This window comes from Lithobates pipiens, unplaced genomic scaffold (genome assembly GCF_037356315.1).
Source record: "Lithobates pipiens isolate NorthernLeopardFrog02 unplaced genomic scaffold, aLitPip1_a1.2 Scaffold_27, whole genome shotgun sequence".
NCBI classification, from domain to species: Eukaryota; Metazoa; Chordata; class Amphibia; order Anura; family Ranidae; genus Lithobates; species Lithobates pipiens.
Genome location: NW_027507788.1, coordinates 156,430,306 through 156,457,854, shown reverse-complemented (window position 1 = coordinate 156,457,854; position 27,549 = coordinate 156,430,306). Strand labels below are relative to the sequence as shown.

Here is a 27,549-nt window from a genome sequence, read left to right as displayed (position 1 = left end):
TGTAAGGACCATTTTTCCCACTGACCATGACACTAATGTATCATGAGTTGTAGATTTCTAATTTTTAGTAGGGGTTCCTGAGACCGGAGAACTATGGCTAGGGTTCTTCTGTGTTGAAAAGGTTGAGAAAAGCTGCATTAATGTATCATGCCTTGTAGATATAGAATTTTTTTTAGCAAGGGTTCCCTGAGACCAGATAGTTATTTCAAGGGTTTTCTCTGTGTTCAAAAGGTTGAAAAATTCTGGGTTATACATTTTGTCCTCTAAACATTTCCAACTACAATATCAAACAAAATGGATGTGTTTCAGAGCAATAAAGAGCCATATTACCACAAAAAATAATTTATACAGAGAACTTTGTCTGATTTTATTTAGGGCACAAATAGGGAAAAACCAGTTGCAGAAAACTATATCAAAAAGGTGGGTATTAGATTGAAGGGCTACCAATAAAATGGCCACAGGCCGAAACACAATACACATATAACAATCTCCAAACAAAAACGTAAGAAACCTCTCATCCACTTTTATCCTAATAGAATTTAAATAGAGTTAATGCTTTATACATACACTTTATAAATAACTAGACTTGAGTTCGTATACAATAAATGAACAACTTTGAACCCTGGGTAAAAAAAAAAAAACAGCCATTTTGCTCTACACTGTACAATCCAAGAACTTTATTAATGGCTGAGAGATGACTTTGTTACACGATTATTAAGCAGGCAGCTCAAGCAGTGACTGGATTGGCTAATTTGCTTTCTCGGCATTCTCAAACTCTTTAACCTCACTGGACTCGCCAACAATTTTCCCGTCCACCAGCATCTGCGTGACAATCTTTACAATCTTCTTGGTTCGAATGTCAGGTTCTGCAAAAAAAGATTTTTATATTTTTTTCATTTGATAGAGATCTCATGTAAAAGCCATGCCATTCTCTAACTAGAAACATTCCAGCTACAGTATTTAAAATATGTCTCTCTCTCTCTATATATATATATATATATATATATATATATATATATATATATATATTGTGAGGGGTTAGCTCGGCAGCGGGTGTGTGTGACCCCCTGGATGGGTTCACAACACAAAATCAGGCACAGCAGACAGCGTTGTAGGTGCAAAAAACAAAAGATGCGGTTTATTTATGCTACATGCAGTGATACATATAACAGCCAAACAAAAATAAAACATGAAAATAAATCCTGGTCAGCTTGACCTCTAACTACACACTAAGATTCCCTGTCTAACAACTTGTGCTGCACCAGTCCCTGTCTCTGTTGTAGAGGGTTGCCACACAGGCGTTAACTCACCGCATAGAACAGATATCACACTCCCCAGTCTATACAACACAAAACTGGTTCCAGGACGGAGCATCTCCCTAAGCATGCTGGTGTTTTTTGTAGAGGTCTTAATGAGCCCACTTACTTCAGCTGGGCTCATTAACTCTTCCCCTCTAATTATACAAGTCTGCATAAAGCCTGAATCTAGGGCACACATATTTCCCATCCTGGATACAACCAGGTGACTTTACCTGCGTGCTGCCACATACCCCCCCCCCCTCTTGTTTCAACCTTGGGGTTGTAACACAAGCAGTCAGACACGCATGTATCCGAGACAAAGCATCCACATTCCCCATTTTAACACCAGGGCGATGCTTAACTGTAAAGTTAAATTCTTGTAGGGCCAGGAACCACCTATTTACCCTTCTATTGGTCTCCTTGTTCTGAGCCATCCACTTTAAAGGAGCGTGATCAGTCACCAGGTCAAAGTGCCTACCTAGCAGATAGTACCGAAGGGAATCTAGAGCCCACCTTACTGCTAAACATTCCTTCTCAATCGTGGCGTAATTTACCTCATGGGACTTCAACTTCCTGCTGAGGTAAATGACTGGGTGCTCTTCCCCGTTCCAGACCTGGGATAACACTGCTCCTAACCCAACGTCTGATGCATCAGTTTGTACAACAAAGTCCTTAGAGAAGTCTGGTGAGTACAACAATGGCTGGCTACATAAGGCTGTTTTTAAGGACTGAAATGCTTCTTCAGCCTCTGGGGACCATTTAACATGACAGACTCTTTCCCTTTTGTCAGGTTGGTGAGGGGCACAGCCTGAGAAGCAAAATGAGGAATGAATCGTCGATAATAGCCAGCGATTCCCAGAAAGGCTCGTACCTGTTTCTTGCTGTTGGGACGTGGCCAACTCTCTATGGCCTCGACTTTATTGACTTGGGGTTTTATCACCCCCCTCCCAATAGTGTACCCAAGATATTTGGCCTCCTCCTGTCCAATGGTACACTTCTTTGGATTGGCCGTAAACCCAGCTTCCCGGATAGAGTCTAGGACTGCTTGTACTTTCGGCAAATGTGAGACCCAGTCTGTGCTATGGATAATCACATCATCCAGGTAAGCTGCAGCATATTTCTGATGGGGCCTCAGAATCTTATCCATTTTCCGCTGGAATGTTGCCGGTGCATTCTGTAACCCAAACGGCATTCTCTTATATTGGAATGCCCCATCTGGGGTTACAAACGCAGTTTTCTCCTTGGCAGACTCGGCCAGGGGAATTTGCCAATACCCTTTGGTGAGATCAAGAGTTGTCATATATCGGGCTGTTCCCAGCCGGTCAATCAACTCATCTATACACGGCATGGGGTAGGTGTCAAATTTTGTAACTTTATTTAATTGTCGAAAATCGTTACAAAACCGCCAGCTTCCATCAGGTTTGGGCACTAGTACGATAGGACTGGACCAGTCACTCTGGGACTCCTCTATCACACCCAATTCCAACATCCTTTGAACCTCCCCACGTATTGCCTCCCGTCGGGCCTCTGGTATTCTATAAGGTTTTAGTTTTACCCTTTCTCCTGGCGGGGTGATAATGTCATGCTCTACGCCAGATGTTTGTCCCGGAAGCTCAGAGAAAATCTCTTTGTTACGAAGTACAAACTCTTTAACCTCCTGTTGTTGGGGTTTCGATAAGGTGTCTGCTATTCCAACCTCAGGAACTAAGCAATCAGGCTGTACTTGTGACAAAGTCTCTGCGACTAGGGATTCCCTATCCCTCCAGGCTTTCAGCAGATTGACGTGATAGATCTGCTCCGGCTTTCGCCTTCCTGGCTGTCTAAACCTGTAGTTCACCTCACTAATTTTTTCAATTACTTCATATGGACCTTGCCATTTGGCCAGAAATTTGCTTTCAACCATAGGGACTAGCACCAAGACCCTATCCCCGGGGAAAAAGGCCCCACGGTTGTACACTCTCTGCTGTGCTAACTGCGCTTGGGTTAAATGTTCCTTTACAATTGGCATTACCTGTGCAATTCTATCTTGCATCAGGGCGACATGCTCAATCACACTCCTGTGAGGAGAACTCTCATTTTCCCAAGTTTCCTTGGCGATATCCAGCAGCCCTCTTGGGTGTCTCCCATAGAGCAACTCGAAGGGTGAGCAACCCGTAGAGGATTGGGGTACCTCCCTAATGGCAAACATTAGATAGGGTATTAGACAGTCCCAATTCTTTCCATCTCTATCCACCACCTTCTTTAACATTTGTTTAAGGGTTTTATTGAATCTTTCAACCAACCCATCTGTTTGGGGGTGATACACAGATGTACGCAATTGCGTCACTTTGTACAACTTGCATAATTCTTTCATAACCCGGGACATAAAGGGTGTACCTTGGTCCGTAAGCAGTTCCTTACAAATACCCACGCGGCTAAAAACAAGAGATAGCTCTTTGGCTATGGTTTTGGCCGAGGTATTTTGGAGAGGAATTGCTTCCGGATAACGGGTGGCATAGTCCAATATAACCAAAATGTACTGATGCCCCCTGGCGGACATCATTATCGGACCTACCAAATCCATTGCGATCCTTTCAAAGGGGACCTCAATGATAGGAAGAGGTACCAGCGGGTTACGGAAATGTGGCATAGGTGCCGACTTCTGACACACAGGGCAGGAGGAACAATAATTTTCTATTTCCTTCATGACCCCAGGCCAATAGAATCTCTGCAATACCCTCTCTCTGGTTTTCTCTGTCCCCAGATGACCTCCCAGAATGTGCCCATGAGCCAATTCTAACACCAACTTCCTGTAAGGTTTGGGCACTACAAGTTGCTCAATGGTTTCTTCTGCCCTTTGAGCCACTCGATACAGCAGGTCCCTTTCCATAGTGAAGGATAAGGGCAAGTCTTATCTGGGTTCACTAACTCGCCATCTATTTTCACCACATTTTTCTGTGCCTTTATTAGGGTGGGGTCTTTTAACTGTTCTGTGGCAAAATTTTCCCTGTGAACCTCAAGATCCGAAAACTCCACAGACGGCATGTTTTCATCTGAGGATGTTGGCTCCTCCCCAGTTTCTCGAGTTTCCCCCGCCAATACCGACAAGGGAAATTCAGGAGAGTCCTCACCACTCCCAGAGGAATTCTGGTCATCTTCCTGGTTTATAGGGGCACCAGTGGGGGGCTCAGGACAATCCCAGAGTTCCCAGAATTTTGGAAAATCCCTTCCCACAATAGCATCATGTGGTAAGTGAGACACTAACCCCACCTGATGAGAGAGGTTACCTTTGGGGGTCTCAAAAAACACTGAAGTTACAGGATACTCTTGGGTGTCCCCATGCACACAAATAAAAGCCACCCTGTTCTTCCCAGAGACCTCTGTAGTAACTAATTCAGCTTTTATCAATGTTACCAGGCTACCTGAATCCAGCAACACATCAACATTTCTACCATTAATACACATTTTACATAAATGTTTCTCAGGTCCCCGAATGGCAGTGCATGCAACTGTCGCAAACAGCGACTGATGTCTCTCCATTATAAAGTCACATTGCATAGGCTCATCCACAACGGAGCAATTGGCTGCAATATGTCCCTCTTGCCGGCAGCGGTAGCAACTAATCTTTTTCGCTGTCTCTTGCAGCATGGGCTTCCTGGGCTGCTCCCGCCAGACCTTAGGTAGAACTCCCACCCTCTCACTCTCTCCACCCTCACCCCTTGGAGTCATCTAACCCGCCACTGGGGATGATCTGGTCTTAGGGTGGAAAGTCCGTGAGTCCCTGGAAGAGGTGGTCAGGTTCTCTGTAGCCAAGTACCTCTCAACCAGATCCACAAGTTTATCTGCATTTTCTGGGTCTCCATGGCTTACCCATTTTTGGATGGCAGTAGGAAGAGCTCTCAGGAAACGATCCATAACAACACGTTCCACAATGTTTGGTGCGGTCAAAGTCTCTGGCTGCAGCCACTTCCTGCTCAGGTGAATGAGATCATACATTTGAGACCTGGGGGGTTTTCCAACCTGAAAAGTCCAATTATGCACACGCTGAGCCCGGACGGCCAGGGTGACACCCAGCCGTGCCAATATTTCTGTTTTTAGCACCACATAGTCTTTTGCTTTGTCAGGCTCTAGGTCATAATAAGCTTTCTGCGATTCCCCAGTTAACAGAGGGGCCACCAGTCCAGCCCATTGCTCCTTAGGCCACTTTTCCCTTACAGCAGTCCTTTCAAATGTGGTCAAAAACACCTCCGGATCATCCTCTCCAGTCATTTTTGTCAATAAACGGCTCACACCAAAGGATGCGGTATTATTGTAACCACTTGCTTCATTGGTCTGCGGACGTTGCTGTATTAATGTCTCTATTTTCTGTTGAAAACTCTGCTCTTGCTTCTGCAACAGGTCTATAAAGCGGGCTTCAGATTGCTGCTGTGCTTGTTGCTGAGCTTACAGACTCTGCAGGTGAGCTTTCTGCTGGGCTGCAAGGCTCTGTTGTTGAGCTGCAAGGCTCTTTTGTAAAGCCGCATTTGTTTGCTGCTGATTTGCATTTGCTAGAGCCAGCTGTCTCAGTATCTCCTCCATGCTGGCCTTTAAAAAAATTGAAAAAAAACTGCCAAAATTCTCCACCAACTGTGAGGGGTTAGCTCGGCAGCGGGTGTGTGTGACCCCCTGGATGGGTTCACAACACAAAATCAGGCACAGCAGACAGCGTTGTAGGTGCAAAAAACAAAAGATGCGGTTTATTTATGCTACATGCAGTGATACATATAACAGCCAAACAAAAATAAAACATGAAAATAAATCCTGGTCAGCTTGACCTCTAACTACACACTAAGATTCGCTGTCTAACAACTGAGTGCAGCCTTGTGCTGCACCAGTCCCTGTCTCTGTTGTAGAGGTTTGCCACACAGGCGTTAACTCACCGCACAGAACAGATATCACACTCCCCAGTCTATACAACACAAAACTGGTTCCAGGATGGAGCATCTCCCTAAGCATGCTGGGGTTTTTTGTAGAGGTCTTAATGAGCCCACTTACTTCAGCTGGGCTCATTAACTCTTCCCCTCTAATTGTAAAAGTCTGCATAAAGCCTGAATCTAGGGCACACATATTCCCCATCCTGGATACAACCAGGTGACTTTACCTGCGTGCTGCCACAATATATATATGTAGCGCTGGCTCCTGACGAGCAGGCGCTATTGTTTTTGTAAAGTTAAGTTGCCTGAAGCCACAGTTGAAATGAATAGATAAAATAAAGTGGGGGAGGAAGGAAGTTTAAAGGAGGGTGAAAAGTGGCCATTGTGTAATACAATGGCCAGGCCCTCCGGGCCAGCAATAAAAAATTCTTCCGTTCCCAGACAAAATCTTCAGACCTCCTCTTCCTCCTTAAAGTCCATCAAGTGATAGTTTCTGGGCAGACTGTGGACCAGTCTATGACAGTCCTCAATGGACATCTCTCCTGCTGGTGGGTGAGGCGCTTTCTGGCACACCATACAGCGTCCTTAAAGCAAGACAGCACCCGCCAGGCGCTGTCAATGTCCTCCTTTGAATGAGTTCCACAGAAGAGTCCGTTCAGCTCACCAAACTGTGTGATGGGGCAGTCTGTGGAACAAAGTCTTTAAGTTCTGGTTCCAAGGCCCTCAACAGGCCCTGTGCAAAGGGACACTTCCAGAAAACATGCAAAGCAGTTTCCTCCTGGATAATACAAAAAGGGCATTGCCTGTATCTGCACAGGTTTATGGCATGCGCGAATGTCCTGAGCGGCAACCCCCCTTGGATTGCCATCCATGCCAGATCTTTGTGCCTGTTGGTGAGTCTCTTTGAAGAAACATTCCTCCAGACCACTTTTCAAGTGGCTGAAGGGAGGCCTGGAACAGTCAACAATGTCAGATGCTATAATCAACTCCATGGGCACATGTACCATAGGCTTTCAGTACCAACCTTGACCCACGACCTAGACCACAAAAGCCCCTACCCCAGGCAAGAACGCATGACGTTCTGAGAGCTTGGTGAGAGCCCTTTAGCATCAGGCTCCACCGTTGCTCCCATCACTCCTTCCTAATTATATTCGGGGAATACTAACCGCTGCTCCCCCTCAGCTAGAGAGGAGCCAGTGTTCTCTCCCAACAAACTGACGCGGAGGTAGAGCTACCCCAAACTAGGCCAGAAGGCCAGGGACCTGGCCCTCTAGCCAGACCCAATGCAGCACCCATCCTCACCAGGAGCACCCTTCTAGACGGCTCAGACTCAACCATGGGCCGGCCCCCAGTATGTGTTGTGCAGCATGGCGGAGTCACTACCGAAACCGACCCTTCCAGGTGCAATGACACCATTGGATTTTCCTGCCCTCCCCAATGGGAGCGGCACAACGCCTCCTCTGGCAACTGATAAGAACAGATACTACACTTGATCTTAGCCAAAAGGCCGAGTGCCAAGAAGTTTAACCACCTCCCGCCCTCCGTACAGTAAAATGATCCTGTCTCGTTCTTGACGTCGTCCCAGTGTCACTGCTCTGGGAGGTGCCCGCGGAGCAATCGTGGTTGCGCCGTGCCTCCAGGACAAGGCGCGACCCCCGATCTGGGTAAAGAGCCCACGTGATCGGCTGTAGCCAATCACAGCCAGTCACAAATAAACATGAAAGTTCTGTTATTCGGCTCTCCTTGCCTCATACTGACATCTCCTCGGAGCAGAGAGTATGAAGGTAATCACGGCACTGATCATCAATGTAGCCCCAGCAGTGCCCATCAGTGACACCAATCAGGCCTGGTTCACAACTATGCATTTTTTGTGCGTTTTCAGTTTTGCAGAAACACAATCCAGTCCATATAACATGGTTTCCTATGGGTCACATCTGCGCATTTTATGGAAAGGACCAGGGACTTTTTTTTCTGGTTTTTGGTTCCATAGACTTCAATGAAATCAAAAACATGCACTGAAAACAGCAAAATGCACCCGGAATATGAAAACTGCAACCTGCATATGTGTGAACCAGGCCTCAGTGCCCATCGGTGATGCCACTCAGTGCTGCTCATCATTGCCCATTAGTGCCACTATCTGTGCTCACCAGTGCCACCTATCAGTTCTCATAAGTGGCACCTATCAGTGCCCACCAATGCCAACTATCAGTGCCCATCAGTGCAGCATATTAATAGCTCCCCATCAGTGCCACCCGATCAGAGCCACCCCATCAGTGCCCATCATTGTGGCATATTAGGGCCTCCTCATCAGTGCCACCTATCAGTGCCCATCAGTGCATCATATTAGTGCCTCCTCATCAGTGCCCTTCAGTGCCACCTCATTAGTGCCCATCAGTGTGGCATATTAGTGCCTCCTCATCAGTGCCACCTCATCAGTGCCATCTCATCAGTGCCACCTCATCAGTGCAGCATATTAGTGCCTCCTCATTAGTGCCACCCCATCAATGCCCTTCAGAGTGGCATATTAGTGCCTCCTCATCAGTGCCACGCCATCAGTGCCCTTCAGTGCCTCCTCTTTAGTGCCCATCAGTGCCACCTCATCAGTGCTCATCAGTGTGGCATATTAGTGCCTCCACATCAGTGCCCATCAGTGTGGCATATTAGTGCCTCCTCATTAGTGCCACCCCATCAGTGCCCTTCAATGCCACCTCATTAGTGCCCATCAGTGCCACCTCAACAGTGTCATCTCATCAGTGCCACCATCAGTGCAGCATATTAGTGCCTTCTCATCAGTGCCACTCCATCAATGCCCTTCAGTGTGGCCTATTAGTGCCTCCTCATCAGTGCCACGCCATCAGTGCCCTTCAGTGCCTCCTCTTTAGTGCCCATCAGTGCCACCTCATCAGTGCTCATCAGTGTGGCATATTAGTGGCTCCTTATCAGTGCCCATCAGTGCGGCATATTAGTGCCTCCTCATCAGTGCCACCCCATCAGAGCCCTTCAATGCCAGCTCATCAGTGCCCATCAGTGCGGCATATTAGTGCCTCCTCATCAGTGCCACCCCATTAGTACCCTTCAATGCCTCCTCATCAGTGCCCATCAGTGCCACCACATCAGCGCCCTTGTGTGCCACTTCATCAGTGCCCATCAGTGTCGCCTCATCAGTGCCCATCAGTGATTTCCATATCAATGAAAAAAAAGATCACCAACACCAACTTGAAAACTGCCTCAAATCAATAGAGGACTGGATGACCACTAACTCCCTCCAGCTGAACGAATCAAAGACATAGCTTCTTATCTTACACCCAAATCATAAGCCCGCAACCAAAACCTTCTGGTCTCCACCAACCGTCTTTGGGCAGACTATCTCCCCAAAGACCAATGCGAAGAGTCTCAGGGTTATTTTAGACGCACAAATGTCAATGGATGCGCAAATAGGAGTAGTAGTCAGTGGATCTCACCATCTGCTGCGCATGCTTCGCAGACTCATCCCTTTTATCCCAAAGAATGACAAAGCAGTGGTAGTTGGAACAATCATTAATTCACGACTGGACTACGCAAACTCGCTTTACATAGGATTACCACAATATCAACTTGCGCGATTACAACTGATCCAAAACACGGCGGCAAGGCTGATAACAGGAAAAAAACCCTGGGAATCCATCTCTCCTTCACTGAGGAGCTTACATTGGCTAACGGTAAAAATATTGGATCGCGTTCAAGACCCTTTGCCTCACCCACAAATGCGTGCATAGAGAAGCTCCGCAATACCTAATGGAGAAAATAAATCATTACACACCAAACGGCAGTCTTCGATCAGCCAACAAAAACCTCCTCCTCGTGCCCAAAGCCCGGTATAAATCCAAGGGGGATCGGAGATTCGCTGTCCAAGGGCCTCGGCTATGGAATGCTCTACCAATCAACATCCGCCAGGAAGAAAATCACCTGGCTTTTAGGAAAAAACTCAAGACCTTCCTCTTTTAGCAGATGATCAAACCTCGCCACAGCGCCTAGAGGCGATTCAGTTCTGTGCGCTATACAAGTATTTCATTCATTCATTCATTCAAGGAGAAAAAGTACTTATTTACAAAATTTACTGACAAAAACAAAGAAAAACTATTTTTCTTCAATACGATCTTTTTTTGTTTTGTTTTTTTAGCAAAAAATAAAAAACCCTGAGCTGTGATTAAATACCACCAAAAGAAATCTCTATTTGTGGGAAGAAAATTATAAAAAACATGCCATATGGGTACAGTGGCACACGTCCGCCATTGTCATTCAAAGTGGCTGGCGTTGAAGCGTTTAAAGCGCGTCTAAAAGTAAAGACCAAACATTGAATATATCACAGCTTAGCAGTCCTTAGATCGGGTGGCTGCTTTCGTTTTCTAGGAACACTTTCATCACATGACAGAAAATAAAGACAAAAAGGATAGAAACATTTCTATGTGGGGTCTTTATAAAAGTCTTGTACTTAGAAACTTCTTACTGCCACATTATAAGATTTAAAGGGGGGTATTTATATATAAAAGAAAAGTGGGGGGCGGAGGGGAGCAGTTAAAAATTTATCATTTACCAGCTCCCTCCTTGTCTTAATGAATAGAGTCATTGACTGATTTCTTTTGTTTGTTTTTTCCCATTTATTCATAGCTGAGGCTTAGTAAATAGTGTTTACTATGCTTCAGTTTACGAATGAACGGGAAGTCTCTGTATAGAGCTATTCCTGTTCATTCATTCTGTGCATCTGAGGCTACAGAGAACGGGACTCATGAATCTGTCCTCACTCCCTTTCCCTGTCTCAAAAGTGAGACATCAGGGGGTCTGTTTAAACCCCTGATATTTCATCAAAAAGTAAAAAAAAAAAAGTAAAAAAAAATAATAAAAATGTAATTAAATTAAAAAAATAAAATAAAATGGTAAAAAAATTTAATTAAGAAACAACTAGCACCAGTGGTGGAACTAAAATAAAATTTAAAAAATAAATAAATAAAATGGTAAAAAAAATAATTAAAAAATGTCATTAAAAAAGTACTGGCACCAGTGGCGGAAATAAAGTAAAATTAAAAAATTAAATAAAATGTAAAAAAAAAATGTAATTAAAAAACGACTGGCGCTCAACTGCCACCAGTGGTGGAACTAAAATAAAACAAAAAATAAAATAAAAAGGTAAAAAAAAAATTAAAAAAATGTAATTATACAATGACTGGGACTAGTGGCGGAACTAAAATAAAATAAAAATAAATAAATAAAATGGTAAAAAAAAAAGGAATTAAATAACGACTGGCACCAGTGGTGGGACTAAAATAAAATGAAAAAAAAATGGTAAAAAAAAATACATAATTAAGAAACGACTGGCACCAGTGGTGGAACTAAAATCAAATGAAAAAAAAAAAAATCAAATAAACTGGTAAAAAAAAATGTAATTAAAAAACGACTGGCACCAGTGGCGGAACTAAAATAAAATAAAAAAAATCAAATGGTTAAAAAAAAATCAAATGGTAAAAAAAATAAAATAAATCTAATTAAAAAACGACTGCCACCAGTGGCGAAACTAAAATAAAATTAAAAAAATAAAAAAAAGGTAAAAAAAAAAAAAATTCAAAAAACGACTGGCACCAGCGGTGGAAATACCAGGATCGCAAAGGTCGTGACTGGGCTCTGGCATTTCGCCACTGGGCAGGGGGGCACCCAAGACGTCGGGAAGGTGGCCCATTGTGCAACCGTGATAAAGGGTCCCACAATGGGAGTAAAAGCCCTGGGATCAGTGGGAAGGGCCCCAGTCAGGGGTCGGGGGGGGGGGGGGGGGAGGCAGAGCGGTCGATTTAAATTGTCTTGCTGCTAATTCTGCCTATTTACCCCATTTCGTTTGTGAGTAATTTTAACCTTTTAATAAAAGTAGTGGAGTTTAAATACATGCTACACTATGGTTGCTCTTATATTTATTCTCTAAGCTATATTGGAACATCTTGATGGAGTATATTGTGACGGAGATCTGAGAGTGACCCCCTGAGGCCCCCCCCCCCTTTCACCCCCTTCCCTGGGACTCCTGGTATATCTAAGAGGAGGCTGCATATACGCTATACTTTATATAGCGGGAAGGTAATTACCCAGTGTGCACACTTATGCGTGGAATCACCTATGTGGAGGAAGAGCCTCTGAGGCATTTTTCAGCACAGAATCACTTTATATGCTTATGTGACATCATCACGGGACTGTGTTCACGTCATTGAACAGCTGGATATAGTCCAATTGTTTTGCTATTTTTTGCACTCAGCACTTTCTGTTTATAGAGTCTTGATTTATAGTTTGACTATTGTATGTGTTTTTTTATTTATATTTTGTGTTACACTTAGCACTTTGCTTGCATTTTTTGCACTTTATCATTGTCACTAGTTTGCGCCTACTTAGTTAGTAACTGTTTATATTTCAGTCACTTTGGTTTTGCTGTGATACACTCAGCACTTTTTGCCGTAGAAGTCTGATTTACAGTCAGACCACTGTAAGTGGTTTTATATGGACTATTGCACTTAGCACTATTATTATGTCATAGAGATATAAGTTGCACCCTGTATTGTGACAGTTATCATTGTGTACACACTGCTGCAAGCACTTTCGATAGAATAATTTTCACACCGGGAGAAGAGCTCTCCTCTACCATACTAGTCTGAATACATACCATCTGATACATCTCCATCTGAATAATTAGCTCTCTAGCGTTTTCTTATAAGGTTCCATTTTTCTGGAAGCGCAGCATTATCATTTTCTCCAAAGCTAACTTACGTTTTGGTTCAGGGATTATGATCTTCTCTCTGAATAAAAAAAACAAAACAAAACCATATAAAAACAAATTAATATAAAACTAGAATGAACACACTTGTAAAAAGTACAGATTATAGTGTTGTCACCAAGTTTATTTTATTTTCTCTGCATCATTTATTTTAAATTCTAAGCTATTCAGCTTTCGTACCTGTACACTTCTTACAGATCAGTAATTTTTACGTTTTCACTATGGGCCTGTTTATTGTGCAATGCCTACTTAAGTTAACAAAGTAATACATTTTTGGGGGGGAAGTAAATTAGGATTTCTTTTGGCAATATTAGTTTACAAAAAATATTTGATTTCCTTTCAAATCAATACATAGAAAAAAAATTGTAAAACCAAATCGGTATTATATATATATATTTATATTATAAATATAAATATACATACAGTATATATATATATATATAGAAAGGCCAGTATGGTGGCCTGAAATTATGGGAGGAGCCCGGTGGAGTATATAACCAGCCCGTTCGCCTGTCTTCCTCGTCGGTTCCGGTGCGCGATACCTGATACGTCAGGTATCAAGGGCCGACTATCCAGACCAGACGCAGTGAGCCTGTTCGTCAGTTCCCGCATTTTCGTTCCCGTCTTGACAACTCGTCTTCTCATTCATCAGCGTCCGTCGGTTTCGCCGTCGGAGTGTCGTCGTACCCATCGAATTTATCGTCACACGTCGGGCTGGCTGTCGCAGGTAGGGCTTCGGCACCCCCTTTTCAATTCATGTATTTCGATGTACCGTCAACATTCCCTGTGCTCACGAGCCGCTCGCTGCTTTCAAATCGAATGTTTTCTGTGGCCCTCGTACGCATGTCACTGTTTTCTACTTTCGATGTAGTCGTTATCACCTTTCGACACGTTCGATTACGCCACGTCAGGCGATTCATTCGCAGGTACGGCATTCGAAACCGTTCGACTGCCCGAGCATTTCTATTTAGTATCGGTCGAATCGTTCGACTCACAGCCGTCTGCTTGTTACGACAAGGCAAGCAGTCCGCACGTTTCGCTTGGTCTGCTTCAATTCGAATATATCTCTTCATTCATGCAGTTATGTTATGTATTTTATTTCATCTCATTCCAAGTCATTTCAGTCCCAGTCATTTCTTCCGTTTCGAATCATTTCTGTCACTAGTCGCGCTCCGGCGCGAATCCTGTCGCACCTCTGGTGCACCGATTCGCTTTGAAGTGCCCCAGGGTTTGGCCTCATTTCTGTACATGCTCCAGAGACTGAATCACTCGCAGGTTCACGCACGATCCCTGATTCTTGTCTTTGTCATGGCATATCATTTCTGTCACTTATTACGCTCCAATTCGAATCCTGTCGCATTCTTCTATGCACCGATTCGTCTTGGTGTGCCCAGCTGCTACGCCTCATTTCGGTACATGCTCCAGAGACGGATTCTTTGTAACCTACAGTCCAGTCGTTGAATCCTGTCTCTGTCATGGGATATCATTTCTGTCACTTATTACACTCCAAATTCGAATCATGTCGCATTGTTTATGCACCGATTCGTTCTGGTGTGCCCAGCTGCTACGCCTCATTTCAGTACATGCTCCAGAGACGGATTCTTTATTGTTACCATCAGTCCAGTCGTTGAATCTTGTCTCTGTCATGGGATATCATTTCTGTCACTTATTACGCTCCAATTCGAATCCTGTCGCATTCTTTTATGCACCGATTTGTTCTGGTGTGCCCAGCTGCTACGCCTCATTTCAGTACATGCTCCAGAGTCGGATTCTTTGTTGTAACCATCAGTCCAGTCGTTGAATCTTATCTCTGTCATGGCATATCATTTCGGTCACTTATTACGCTCCGATTCGAATCCTGTTGCATTTATTTATGCACCGATTCGTTCCGGTGCGCCCAGCTGTTACGCCTCATTTCAGTACATGCTCCAAAGACAGGATTCATCTGTTTGGTTCAAGGGCTCGTCCTCTGATTCTTGTCTTTGTCATGGGTTTCATTTCTTTTCACCTATCACGTTCCGGTACGAATAGTCACATCTGTGTACCAAATTCACCCCGGCGTGCCCCAGGAATGGCCTCATTTCAGTACATGCTCCAAGGACAGGATTCATCCGTTTGGTTCAAGGGCTCGTCCTCTGATTCTTGTCTTTGTCATGGGTTTTCATTTCATTTCACCTATCACGTTCCGGTACGAATAGTCACTTCGGTGTACCAAATTCGTCTCGGCGTGCCCCAGGAATGGCCTCATTTCAGTACATGCTCCAGAATCCGTTTCGTGCTCAGTCGCAAGTTGTGGCATGGCGATCCGGATCTCTGTCATGGCAGGTTCTCTCATCTCACTGTCACATGCCGCTCCCCGGTTTGGGTCCAGTTGATTTTTCAAGGTTTGGATGCCTACCAAGGGGGCCTTGCTCCTCGGCCTCATTTCATTATAAAGTTGCCTCAAAAGGGAAGAACACAGCTTCATTTAGGCGTGTTTCGTTGTGTTTCTCCACATACAAGCGTAGACTTCGTGCAATCATCGTAAATACACATCCAAGCGTAGACTTCTTGCAAACGTTGCAAACACGCATCCAGAGATAGACTAATCGCAATCATTGTAGACCTCTCGCACTCATTGCAAGCACGCATTCGAGCGTAGTCCTCTTGCAGTCGTTGCAAGCACGCATTCGAGCCTAGACCTCTTGCACTCGTTACAAGCACGCATTCGAGTATAGACCTCTTGCACTCATTACAAGCACGCGTTCGAGCATAGACCTCTTGCAGTCGTTGCAAGCACGCATTCGAGCATAAACCTCTTGCAATCATTGCAAGCACGCATTCGAGCATAGACCTCTTTCAATCGTTGCAAGCACGCATTCGAGCCTAGACCTCTAGCGATCATTGCAAGCACGCATTCGAGCGTAGACCTCTTGCAATCATGGCAAGCACGCATTCAAGCATAGGCCTCTTGCAATCATTGCAAGCTGATGTCCAGGCACAACTTATGGCAATCATTGCTGGCAGGCACTTCTGGCTGCTCAATAGGTTGCTTTGGGGAAAGCCTGGCTACCTTCCTAAATGTTCGTTGTATTACAGGGTACTTATACTTATAGGCATAGTTGATCCGGGGAAAATCCGATTGCCTCTCGAGGGGTCAGGAAGGAATTTTTTCCCCTACTGTAGCAAATTGGGCTATGCTCTGTTGGGGTTTTTGCCTTCCTCTGGATCAGCTGCGGGCGTAGAATTGGGGTGTCGGGTGGTGTGATACCTTATTATTTTGATTTGTGGTTGGACCAGGATGGACTTCTGCCTTTTCCGGCCTGGCTACCCATGAAGCCTACTGTAAATCCTTGCAATCGTTGCAGGCACGCGTCCTAGCATAACATCTTGTAATCATGGCAAGCACGCATCCTGGGTAACATCTTGCAACCATCGCAAGCACGCATCCAAACATACATGCAAGCACAACTCCCGCAGTCTTCGCAGTGCACATGCGGTAACACGAATTGCTCACAGTCACCACGTACACGTCTCATGTGACAAACTCCCGGGCAATTGTCGCAAGCACACGTTCAAACACAACCTTTAGTCATGCCAAGGCTCGCGACTTAGCATAACTTCTTGCAATCATTTGTTGCAAGCACGTTCTCAGTGACACGCTAACTGGCTACACGTCATTTTTCAGCAGCTCTTAATTGGCCACTCGTCTCCTGTGGCTTTTCTTACAAGCCACGCACTGTTGCCTGTCTGTCCGTCTCTTCCTTGGGACAGTTGAGTTCAACTTCCGTCCGCACCAGGATCATGTTGACACACGCGACTGGCTTCTTCCTGTAGCACGCCCAGGCTATTTCTAGCCAGCGTTCAACATTTCTTATCCTTACAATGCTCGGAGAGCCATCTGTTGTTACGGCCCATACAGCAAGATCCCCACTACGAGGCGTCCAGAGGCATCAGCCCATAGCCATCGGCCAATGCTCGCCCATTACAACTGCCATCTTTACGGACATATAATATCCTCGCATATTCCCCAGTTTAGTCATCCAAAAGACACCTACAGTCCCTTCACGGCATGTCGAGCGTCGCTATGCACATCATCCCTCAGGGGTCGCGCCTTTGTGTCACGCCTATTGGTCTTACTGTCCCTCTCACAGGGTCCAGAGCAAGTCCTCAGCCGGCTTCCTGCGGCAATAGCAGTCCTTGCTATGCGGGAGGAATTCCTATCGTCTGGGAATGACGTCTCCCTGTTCATTCCCTCCGTGTCTTCCCTTTCTCCCCAGGTGATGACCGACGCAGCGGCCTCCACGGGCTTGCGGCTGTTTTTTGGCCACCTCTGGCTCGCAGCTCCCTGGCCTCCCCAGTTACTGGCAATTCATGGCTGCGCAAAGGCACCCTCTCGGTTGGTTATGTCCTTCCTACGTCGACTGGTCCAGCTCTTGTTGTTGTTTCAGTTCAACATCCATTCTTCCTTTATCCCCGGTAGAGTCAATCAGGCAGCGGACGCCCTCTCCCGCTTTTAACCTTGTCTCGTTCTCGTTCAGGTACCCGGAGCCGGACTAACATCAGCAGCTATCCCGGACTGGTCTCGACTGACCCTGGATTAGCCCCTCACCTCCTAGCGGCTACCCAACTCATTTGATCACTCCCTTTCCCGCAATACCCTCAAAGCCTATCAATCAGCCTGGAGGGCCTTTAACCAACTTCATCACGTATCACAGTACAGAGACGTCCCGTGTCAAGCAAGTCATAGCCTTCATTGCCTACTGCCACTCGCAGTTGGCGTTATCCTTTAATACGATCCGGCTATACCTGACCGGTGTACAACATTTCACGTCCCTCCAGGACCCTACCGTACCCTTCCTATTTTACCACGCTGTTCGGGCTGTTATGCGCGGTATCCAGAAAGCGCCAGCCGATGGCCGGCACCAAAACGACTGCCTGTCACAGGAGACGTTTAGAAATATGTCAGATTTCCTGGCCACTTCACCTTTTCGGTCTCCACATTAGTGTAATTTACAAACAGCCATACACCTGGCCTTCTACGGCTTCTTACGGCCAAGCGAGTTTTACTTGTTGTAGCCTCACAGCACGCATGCTGTGCGAGCACCACCTGGTCCGATACGAAGACCATTTCGTCTTACACTTAGCAGTCTCCAAGACGCAGCAGCTTGGCTCGGGTTCGGACTTACACCTCTATAAGTCCAACAACCGCTGGTACCCGGTCGCCATTCTCACGCGCCTGTCGGCCCTTTTTGGCTGATCAACCAGGAGTTAGTCCTCTTCTGCCATTTCTCACTAAACCTCTGAACGCTGCCCGGTGGAACGTGTCAGGATACTCCCGGGTATCCTTCACCTCTGTCCTACTCACATTATCAAGAAGTTGGGCAGATGGAGGTCCACCTGTTTCGCCCGCTACATACCCAATCCGCAAGCGGAGATGACCCAGGCCTTTGTCGAGCTCACCCAGTAACAAACTTGGATCAATAAAATGCAACCCCTACCTGAATGTTTTTGCCCCCTTATTTTGGTATACCGTACGTCAGACCAGGGCACACTTTCAGGTCCATTTCAAGTAAGCGAGTTTATGTTAACCTTGTTTGTCATCCTTAACCGTATCGGTCAGAGGGCTCCACACCATAAATAGAAAGGCCAGTATGGTGGCCTGAAATTATGGGAGGAGCCCGGTGGAGTATATAACCAGCCCGTTCGCCTGTCTTCCTCGTCGGTTCCGGTGCGCGATACCCACCCACCCACCCCCTTTTTCAGGGCATTTCTCAAGCATCATACTCCTCATGAGAGTACTCATTTCACTCCATTCATATTCATTTCATTTATCACCCACTTTCTATCTAAGGTATGCCCCCTTATTTTGGTATACCGTACGTCAGACCAGGGCACACTTTCAGGTCCATTTCAAGTAAGCGAGTTTATGTTAACCTTGTTTGTCATCCTTAACCGTATCGGTCAGAGGGCTCCACACCATAAATATATATATATATATATATATATATATATATATATATATAGATATATATTTCCTCCTCAAAAATATAACAAAATACAATACGGTCTGAAATATAATAGCCCGTTACCTTTTATGAGTCATTATTAATACCAATTTTCTGAACAAGATTTGGAGGTAAACTACAATAGCTGTGATTTGCTGAACAGGACAAACGAAAGTTTAACGTTTTCTGGCAAAGCTGAGAAGGTTGATTTGTCGGATACGTTTTTTGAGTGAAATTTCTTAAGACAAGCAGACAACCTCCCATGGTGTATTCACGAGCCAATAAACCCAACAGTTTGGATCAAGTCCTCACTTAAGTCTCCTAATTGTATCTCATGGTGGGTCCAATCATATCCATGATTTCAGCCCTGAGGAAGGGTAGGAACTTCCCCTGAAACGCGTTGCCTTGATCTGATACCTTTGTTCAATAAACACTTGGGTTTGACCTTCAATTGTCGTCATGAACTTGTGTACTGATTTGGCTCTTACTTTGATCCGAACCTGGAAGTCAGCTGTCAGTACCGAGCCAATGAGTGGGGCTTCGGGATTCCGGCAAAAGTGCACATGACATCATTGATCTAACTTGACCGCATGCCCAGATAAGATCAATGGCTCTTGTTGGGATAGTCATAACAACAAGGCACCTAGATCCCTTTCTATGGTTCAATGGAGGGCCATGATTTCAGCCTTGAGGAAGGGTGAGGAACTTCCCCTGAAATGTGTTGCCTTGATCTGATACCTTTGTTAAATAAACACTTGGGTTTGACCATCTCTTGTCATGAACTTTTGCACTGATTTGGCTCTTACTTTTATCCGAACTAGGAAGTCAGCTGTCGGTACTGAGCCAATGAGCTGGGGGTTCAGGATTCCGGCAAAAGTGCCCATGATATCATTGACCTAACCTGACCACATGGCCATATAAGGTCAATGTCACCTGTTGGGATAAGTCGTAGTAATATGGAGTAATACAGTGGAGGGCTCTTTGGTTATGTTTGGCACACCCATGGTGTGTTGGACCTCTGCAGACAGGCCACTGCTTCCATACAAAGGTCCTTCTTTGCAGAATGCTGAGGGGGAGGGGCTTTTTTTTAAACTCAGGCTGTGGCTACGTTCTAAAGAAAATAAACTTTGCCTAAGGAATTGAAGCACTTTATCTGCTGTTGTGGGCAGGAGGTGAGGCAGCCATCTTGGACGTGCTCCGTAGAACAACATATTAGGGGGAGCAGCTTTATTTTTCATTTCTCCCTAAATTAATAAATGGATTTTACTAGACCCCTCCCCCGCTCCTATGTGCTTACCAGGACTCGAATTTCATTTCCCTGGGCCCCATCAAGTTAACGGAGGCCCCCCAAGATGTATGAGCATTGTGTGTCAGCAAAAGATAAGCCTCCCACCCCCCCCCCCCCCCAAAATAAAAATTGAGTACAAATTTTTACCCCTAAGAATAAATTCTTAGCACAAATCCCCCTTAATCACCCTTCCAACGACATCCCCAAAATCACTCCCAGAAGAAATCCTCTCCCCTGAGAAATCTCCCCTCCTAGAAAAATATTACCCCCTCAGCAACCCCCCAAATTCCTCCTCCAAATCAGCCCTTCTAGCACAACCCCAAATCCCCCCCCCCCCATCTAGCAAAAATCCTCTTCCCCCATCCTCCCTCCCAGCACAAATCCCCCTAAATCCTTCTTCCTACCCCCCCCCATCACCCCCAGCAGAAATCCTCTGCCCTGAGAAATCTCCCCTTTTAGAACATATCTTACCCCTCAGCAACCCCCAAATTCCTCCTGCAAATCAACCCTTCTAGCACAACCCCAATTCCGCCGCCCCCCCCCCCCCCCCCCATCTAGAAAAAAATCCTCTTCCTCCATCCTCCCCCCCAGCACATATCCCCCTAAGTCACTCTTCCAACTACACCCCCCAAATCACCCCCAACAGAAATCTGCTCCCCTGACAAATCTCCCCTCCTTGAACAAATCTTTTTCTCCCAGCAACCCCCAAATTCCCCCTCTAAATCACCCCTTCTAGCACAACCCCAAATCCCCCCCCCCATCTAGCAAAAGTCATCTTCCCCATCCTCCCTCCCACCACAAATCCCCCTAAATCACCCTTCCGACCACACATCCAAATCACCCGCAGCAGAAATCCTCTCCCCTGACAAATCTCCTTTCCTAGAGAAAATCCCCCCCAGAAACCCCCAAATTCCCCCTCTAAATCACCCTTTCCGACCACACACCCCAAATCACCCCCAGCAGAAATCCTCTCCCCTGACAAATCTCCCCATCTAGAAAAAATCATCTCCCCCCAGCAACCCCCAAATTCCCCCTCTAAATCACCTCTTCTAGCACCACCCCAAAACCCCCCATCTAGCAAAAATCCTCTTCCCCCATCCTCCCTCCCCAGCACAAATCCCCCTGCTGACCACACAGCCCCCAAATCCCCCCAATCTAGCAAAAGTTCTCTTCCCCCATCCTCCCTCCAAGCACAAATCCCCCCTAAATCACCCTACTGACCACACCCCCAACCCCCCCAGTAGAAATCATCTCCCCTGACAAATCTCCCCTCCTAGAGCAAATCTTTCCCCCCAGCACCCCCTAATTCCCCCCTAAATCACCCTTCTGACCACACTAGGGTTGCCATCTTTTCTTCAAGCCAAACCCGAACACTTTAGCGGTGCATGGCAAAAAATTTTGTGCTATACTCTATAGGATTTTAAAGACCTGGAGGAGAGCAATAATGCGTTGCACTTAGCTCTCCACGGCAAACAGTTTGTGTGGACAATTTTAACAGGTGGCAACGGATTGGTGTCTGACTATCTTGGTAACTTGCGAAGCTACAGTTCGATCTGAATAATGTGACTGGGGTCTTAGGCAGAAATTCAGTCACGATTGAAAACCTGAGCTATTCAAGTGGACCCCCCACAGGTGGCAATCCTAGGTGACATAATACAGGGGTCAGTGTTAACCCCCATAACACAGGGTCAGTGTCACACACTTAATATATGGATCAATATTACACCCTCCATAATACAGGGACCCCCATAGAGCAACCCATTAGATCAGAATCCCTTTATATCAGTCCTCCCCTTAGAGACCCAAAAGAATTTAAATTGAAAAAAAAATGCAGCACAACCTCAATAATTGTGAATGATGGTGGAAACCCCCCAGGATAATCCAAGTATTAATACACTCCAATCTTTAAAAAAAAAAAACATACGTATTGTTCATTTCCACACACATACAATAGTGTATGAATAATGGTGTAAATCCATTCCACAATGTGTTGTGCTAATATCCAATTTATAAACACCTTTTGAGTTAGATATGTTGGATATTAGCACAGCACATTGTGAAATGGATTTACACCACTATTCATACACTATTGTATGTGTGTGGAAATTGAACAATATGTATGTTTAAATAAGATTGGAGTGTATTAATACTTGGATTATCCTGGGGGGTTTCCACCATCATTCACAATTTATTTTTTCACATTTGAATTAATATCAGATTCCCTTTAGAGACCAGTCTCTGAGAGGAGAGGGGGGTCTGGCAGAGAAGAGGGGGTGGGGTCTGGCAGAGAGGAGAGGGGGGTCTGGCAGAGAAGAGAGGGGGGATCTGGCAGAGAGGAGACCAGTCTCTAAAGAGGGGGTTGATATAAGGACACACTGATCCTTATATCATAATGTGGGTCTCTAAAGGGGGTGCTTATATAAAGAGAGTTTCCCTTATCTAATAGAGGTCTCTAAGTAGGGGGAGGGGGTGCTGATATAATAGGGGGTCTCTAAGTGGTCAACAGCAGTCAGAACCCCCTCCCCACAGACTACTCCCCCCATTAGCTCAGATTCCCCTTCCCTTATATCGGTCCCCCCCTTGATACATCAGGGATCCCCACATCAGTGTCCCCTGCCCTGAAAGACCCCTATTAGACTGCCTTACCGAGAGCTGCTTCAAGCCAGGAAGTGTGGGAGCTGGAGCATTCACTCACAGGCTGCTGTTAGAAATGATTAGGGCCCCCATCATCTGAGGAGGGAAAGAGGTGGGGGTGGAGGGAGGTAAAAAAGGGGCAGGAGAGAGAGATACAGAAGAGAGAGGGGGGTCTGACAGAGAGAGGAGGGGGGTCTGGCAGAGAGAGAGAGAGAGAGAGAGAGAGAGACAGGAGAGGGGGGTCTGGCAGAGAGGAGGGGGGGGGCAGGCAGAGAGGAGAGGGGGGGGCAGGCAGAGAGGGGAGGGGGGGTCAGGCAAAGAGGGGAGGGGGGTCTGGCAGAGAGAGATACAGGAGAGGGGAAGGGGGGTCTGGCAGAGAGGAGAGGGGGGGTCTGGCAGGGAGAAGAGGGGGATCCGGCAGAAAGAGAGAGAGAGACAGGAGAGGGGGATCCGGTAGAGAAGGGAAGGGGGGTACAGCAGAGAGGGGAAGGGGGGTCCGGCAGAGAGAGGAAGGGGGGTCCGGCAGAGAGAGAGAGAGGGGAGGGGGTCTGGCAGAGGGGAGAGGGGGATCTGGCAGAGGGGGGTCTGGCAGAGAGGAGGGGGGGGGCTGGCAGAGAGAGAGAGACAGGAGAGGGGGGGGTGGCTGACAGAGCGGATGAGAGAGACAGACGGGAGACAGACACACAGCGCGGGTTAGGACTCCGGAGCATGCAGGGCTGTCGCCATGATCCAGACACAGTGCAGCCCTGCATCTGCATGTGACTAACAGCTACGGCTTGAGGCGAATTATTCAGGGACCTTCGTGTCCTCCATCCGGTCCATCCCACACATGACCTGCAGCCTACTCGGCCAATCACAGAACACCCGCTGCTGCCCTTTGCTGAGCTGGGCTCAGACTCGGAGCGCACTGATGTTTAGGCAGTGTGAACTGAACATTGATAGCAGGCCTGGGATGATCATGGATGTTTGTTGCGGCCGGAGCCAGAGATCCGGCTGCCACAGGACGGTTGATGTGTGCCCGGGTTTCCGACAGGTGGAAACCCGGGCACATGTGTCCAAACCCGGACTGTCTGGGTCAAAACCGGACAGGTGGCAACCCTAAATAGTGCTCAGTGATAAGTCCATCAATCGATATTCTTAAGGATTTTCAGTTGAATCGGATCATTGTGATGGTGCTCCAAAGTGTCAACAATCTCGTGCCCACTCCCCTCCCCCCATTCCTAAGCCATTCAACCCTTCCCACACCTTCATACATCAGCGTTGCATCTGGAAAGCTCTTTCTATATTGGTAAGCTTGCGTGCTTCTTTGTTCTTGTCAGTTGCTCTATCTGAAGATCTGCAAGTTTGACCTTTTGCAGAGCATCAATCACTTTGGCCTGAAGTTCTTGTAAAGGCGCCATTAGCAATAGTTTTAGAGGTAACCCAAAAGATGGCAATCGCAGATGTTCACACTCTAAACAGGGCCTTCAAAATTAAAAGGGTACCTAGTCTGCATCTCAAGGTACCCTTTAAAAATGATGGACAGTCTTGAGGCACCCCATTCTAAAAAACATAAAAAGCTATTCTGATAGTTTTACATAATGCAGCAACATCCACAAGTCCAAGTAGGACAACCCAACGTTAGAGGCGATTTGTTCTTCCAAAGCAAATACACTTTTGCAACTGGTACTGACTAGTATTCTAATGTTTCTCTTCTCCCTCAGGTTTTTCTCCATGACTCAGCTAATGTGACCCTCAATGCTGATGTAGAGGGGCAGGAGAAGGGGATACTAGGATGCTGTGCATGGAACTGACATCCTCAACATCAACTGATGATGCCAATGGTCATTAGGATGCCAGCAGCTGGAAGGTTGTAATGGTGCACAATGAAAACCTGTGGCTTAGGGTTACTAAAAAGAAGGAAGCCTTCATCCACACACCGGCTTTTATACAATTTTTGGGGAATTTTTAGGCATTTTGCCAAAGCACCCCTGAATAAACCTCAAGGAACCCGGGTTGAAAAAGGCCGATATACGTTGTTAGCACATGAGAACTTTATGCATGTATGGCATTATATTGCTCTATACACCTAGTCAGTTAATACCGAGCACTGGATATTCAATATTGCACAAACTGACAGGAAATATTTTTGATTGCAGAGCAAAGCACGGCACATTTGGTTTTATACCCAGTGATCCTGCCAGAAATGCCGTGCCCTTGTCACGGAAAAGGATTAAACTCACCTCGAACAATGTTATTTGTCTTCCAAGTCTACCACTATCCCCCCCCGCCCCCACTTCCATGTGGTAGAGATGAAGCATTTGTAGTCCCTGTCGTAAGGTGACAACCATGACTCCCTCGATAGATACAGTGGAGAAGTCAGTGTAGCCACCCAGGGACAGGACATGTATTTAGGGGAAAATAAAAGAAACTAAAAAGGAAACTCCTAACAAAACCAAAAAAACACGAATTCAGCCATTACATCTAAGAATTGGTAATCTAAAATATATTCCATTTTGGTTTCTTCGATACTTTGAATGTTGGCACACATTGATGCTACCTTTGAGGGACCTGAGATGAAGCTGGCAAACTTCTCCTGAAACATTGAGAATTTATTTTATATTCTGAATAATAGCTCACTTTTGCTGCCTTTGTGGAACCCAAAATTGGACCGGCAATGTTCTCATGAAATTTGAGGAGTTTCATTTATATGATGAATGCTGGTTCACTTTTACAGATGCTTCCTCCCTTAGGACCTGGGATGGTACTGTCAAAGTGTGCCAACATTCATCATATAAAAAGGCCACATCTCAGCTTCCAGGAGAAACTCGACGGGCCCTCCCATCTCAGCTTCCAGGAGACGCTCCACAGTCCCCCCCCCCCCCAAAATCACAGCTTCCAGGAGACGCTCCACAGTCCCCCCCCCCCCCCAAATCACAGCTTCCAGGAGACCCCTACACAGTCCCCCCCCCAACAAAATCACTGCTTCCACGAGAAGCTCCACAGCCCACCCCAGCACAGCTTCCACGAGAAGCTCCACAGCCCAACCCATCTCAGCTTCCAGAGGCTCCACAGCCCACCCCATCACAGCTTCCAGGAGAAGCTCCAAAGCCCCTAGAGGTATCATCAGTGCATGCCAACATTTAAACTATCAAGGAAGCCTTCATGTTCCAAGAGAACTTTAATGGGATTGAGTGGAACTGTGAAGGTTCTCACCTACAGTCTTTACCAGTCTGTAGTTGTTCTGAGGGAACCCCCCCCCCCACCCAGTGCTTTCTGCCATTGGCTGATTCTACACCCCGACCCACAACAACGTCCAGGAGATTCTACACCCTGACCCATACAACGGCTACGAGATTCTACACCCCTGACCCATACAACGGCTACGAGATTCTACACCCCCGACCCATACAACGGCTACGAGATTCTACACCCCCGACCCATACAACAGCTACAAGATTCTACACCCCCGACCCATACAACGGCTACGAGATTCTACACCCCCGACCCATACAACAGCTACAAGATTCTACACCCCCGACCCATACAACGGCTACGAGATTCTACACCCGCAACCCATACAACGGCTACGAGATTCTACACCCCTGACCCATACAACATCTACAAGATTCTACACCCCCGACCCATACAACGGCTACAAGATTCTACACCCGCAACCCATACAACATCTACAAGATTCTACACCCCAGACCCATACAACATCTACAAGATTCTACACCCCCGACCCATACAACGGCTACAAGATTCTACACCCCCGACCCATACAACGGCTACAAGATTCTACACCCCCGACCCATACAACGGCTACGAGATTCTACACCCCCAACCCATACAACGGCTACGAGTTTCTACACCCCCAACCCATACAACATCTACAAGATTCTACACCCCCGACCCATACAACGGCTACAAGATTCTACACCCCGACCCATATAACGTTTAGGAGATTGTAAACTGGATTGGTACAACGGGATTGATACAATCTCCTATACGTTGTGTCGGTCGGGGTATGCGCTGTATGGAGAATGTATAGGAGTTTGTAGGACCATATTCTTACAACGTATAGAAGAAGATTGTATCAATCTGGTTATACAATGTATGGAGAGTGTATAGGAGATCGGACAATCAGACAATGTATGGAGGGTCAGATATCCCGATGCTCAGCACCCACCTGTGAGCCAACGGCGCTCGGTGTGGTCCCAAGTGTCAGGCTTCCCCTCTCTATGGGTCGGATGGTCCAGTCAGGATATCGGGCTCTCTCTCCCCTGTCTATGGGTCGGATGGTCCGGTCCGGATCTCTGGCTCTCTCTATGGATTCGACGAATCACTTGCAGCCTCAGCAGCACCCGACCTCCAGCTCCGCATTTACAATAAAAAAATTTAAAACCCGCAACTCAGCCCACCCCTTGCTCCTAATAGTGCCCGGCAGGTGTCCCATCATATAAGGCCCCCATCAGATAGTGTCCGCTGTGTACTGCGCATGCGCAGAACACAGATTCCGGAAATAGCCGAGGATGAACGGCGACTGCGCCATGAGTCCAGGTTCTAGCCCCACCATCCAAGTGGACATAGTGGGAATAAAAAAAGAGCCGAACGCAGGGAGGCCGAGCCCGAAGCGTGGCGAGCAAAGCTCGTCCGCGAGGGGCCCTCTAATTTTCACAACCCT

General features: G+C 46.5%; 1 long non-coding RNA gene across 1 annotated transcript; it reads right to left on the bottom strand.

Annotated features, from left to right (window-relative positions):
* Positions 1-372: 372 nt before the first annotated feature.
* On the bottom strand, positions 373-27,549 carry LOC143933241 (uncharacterized). Its single transcript, XR_013263071.1, has 3 exons — positions 27,055-27,549; positions 12,864-12,996; positions 373-866 (listed from the first exon to the last, which is right to left on the bottom strand). It is a non-coding gene; the product is annotated as an uncharacterized LOC143933241 (long non-coding RNA).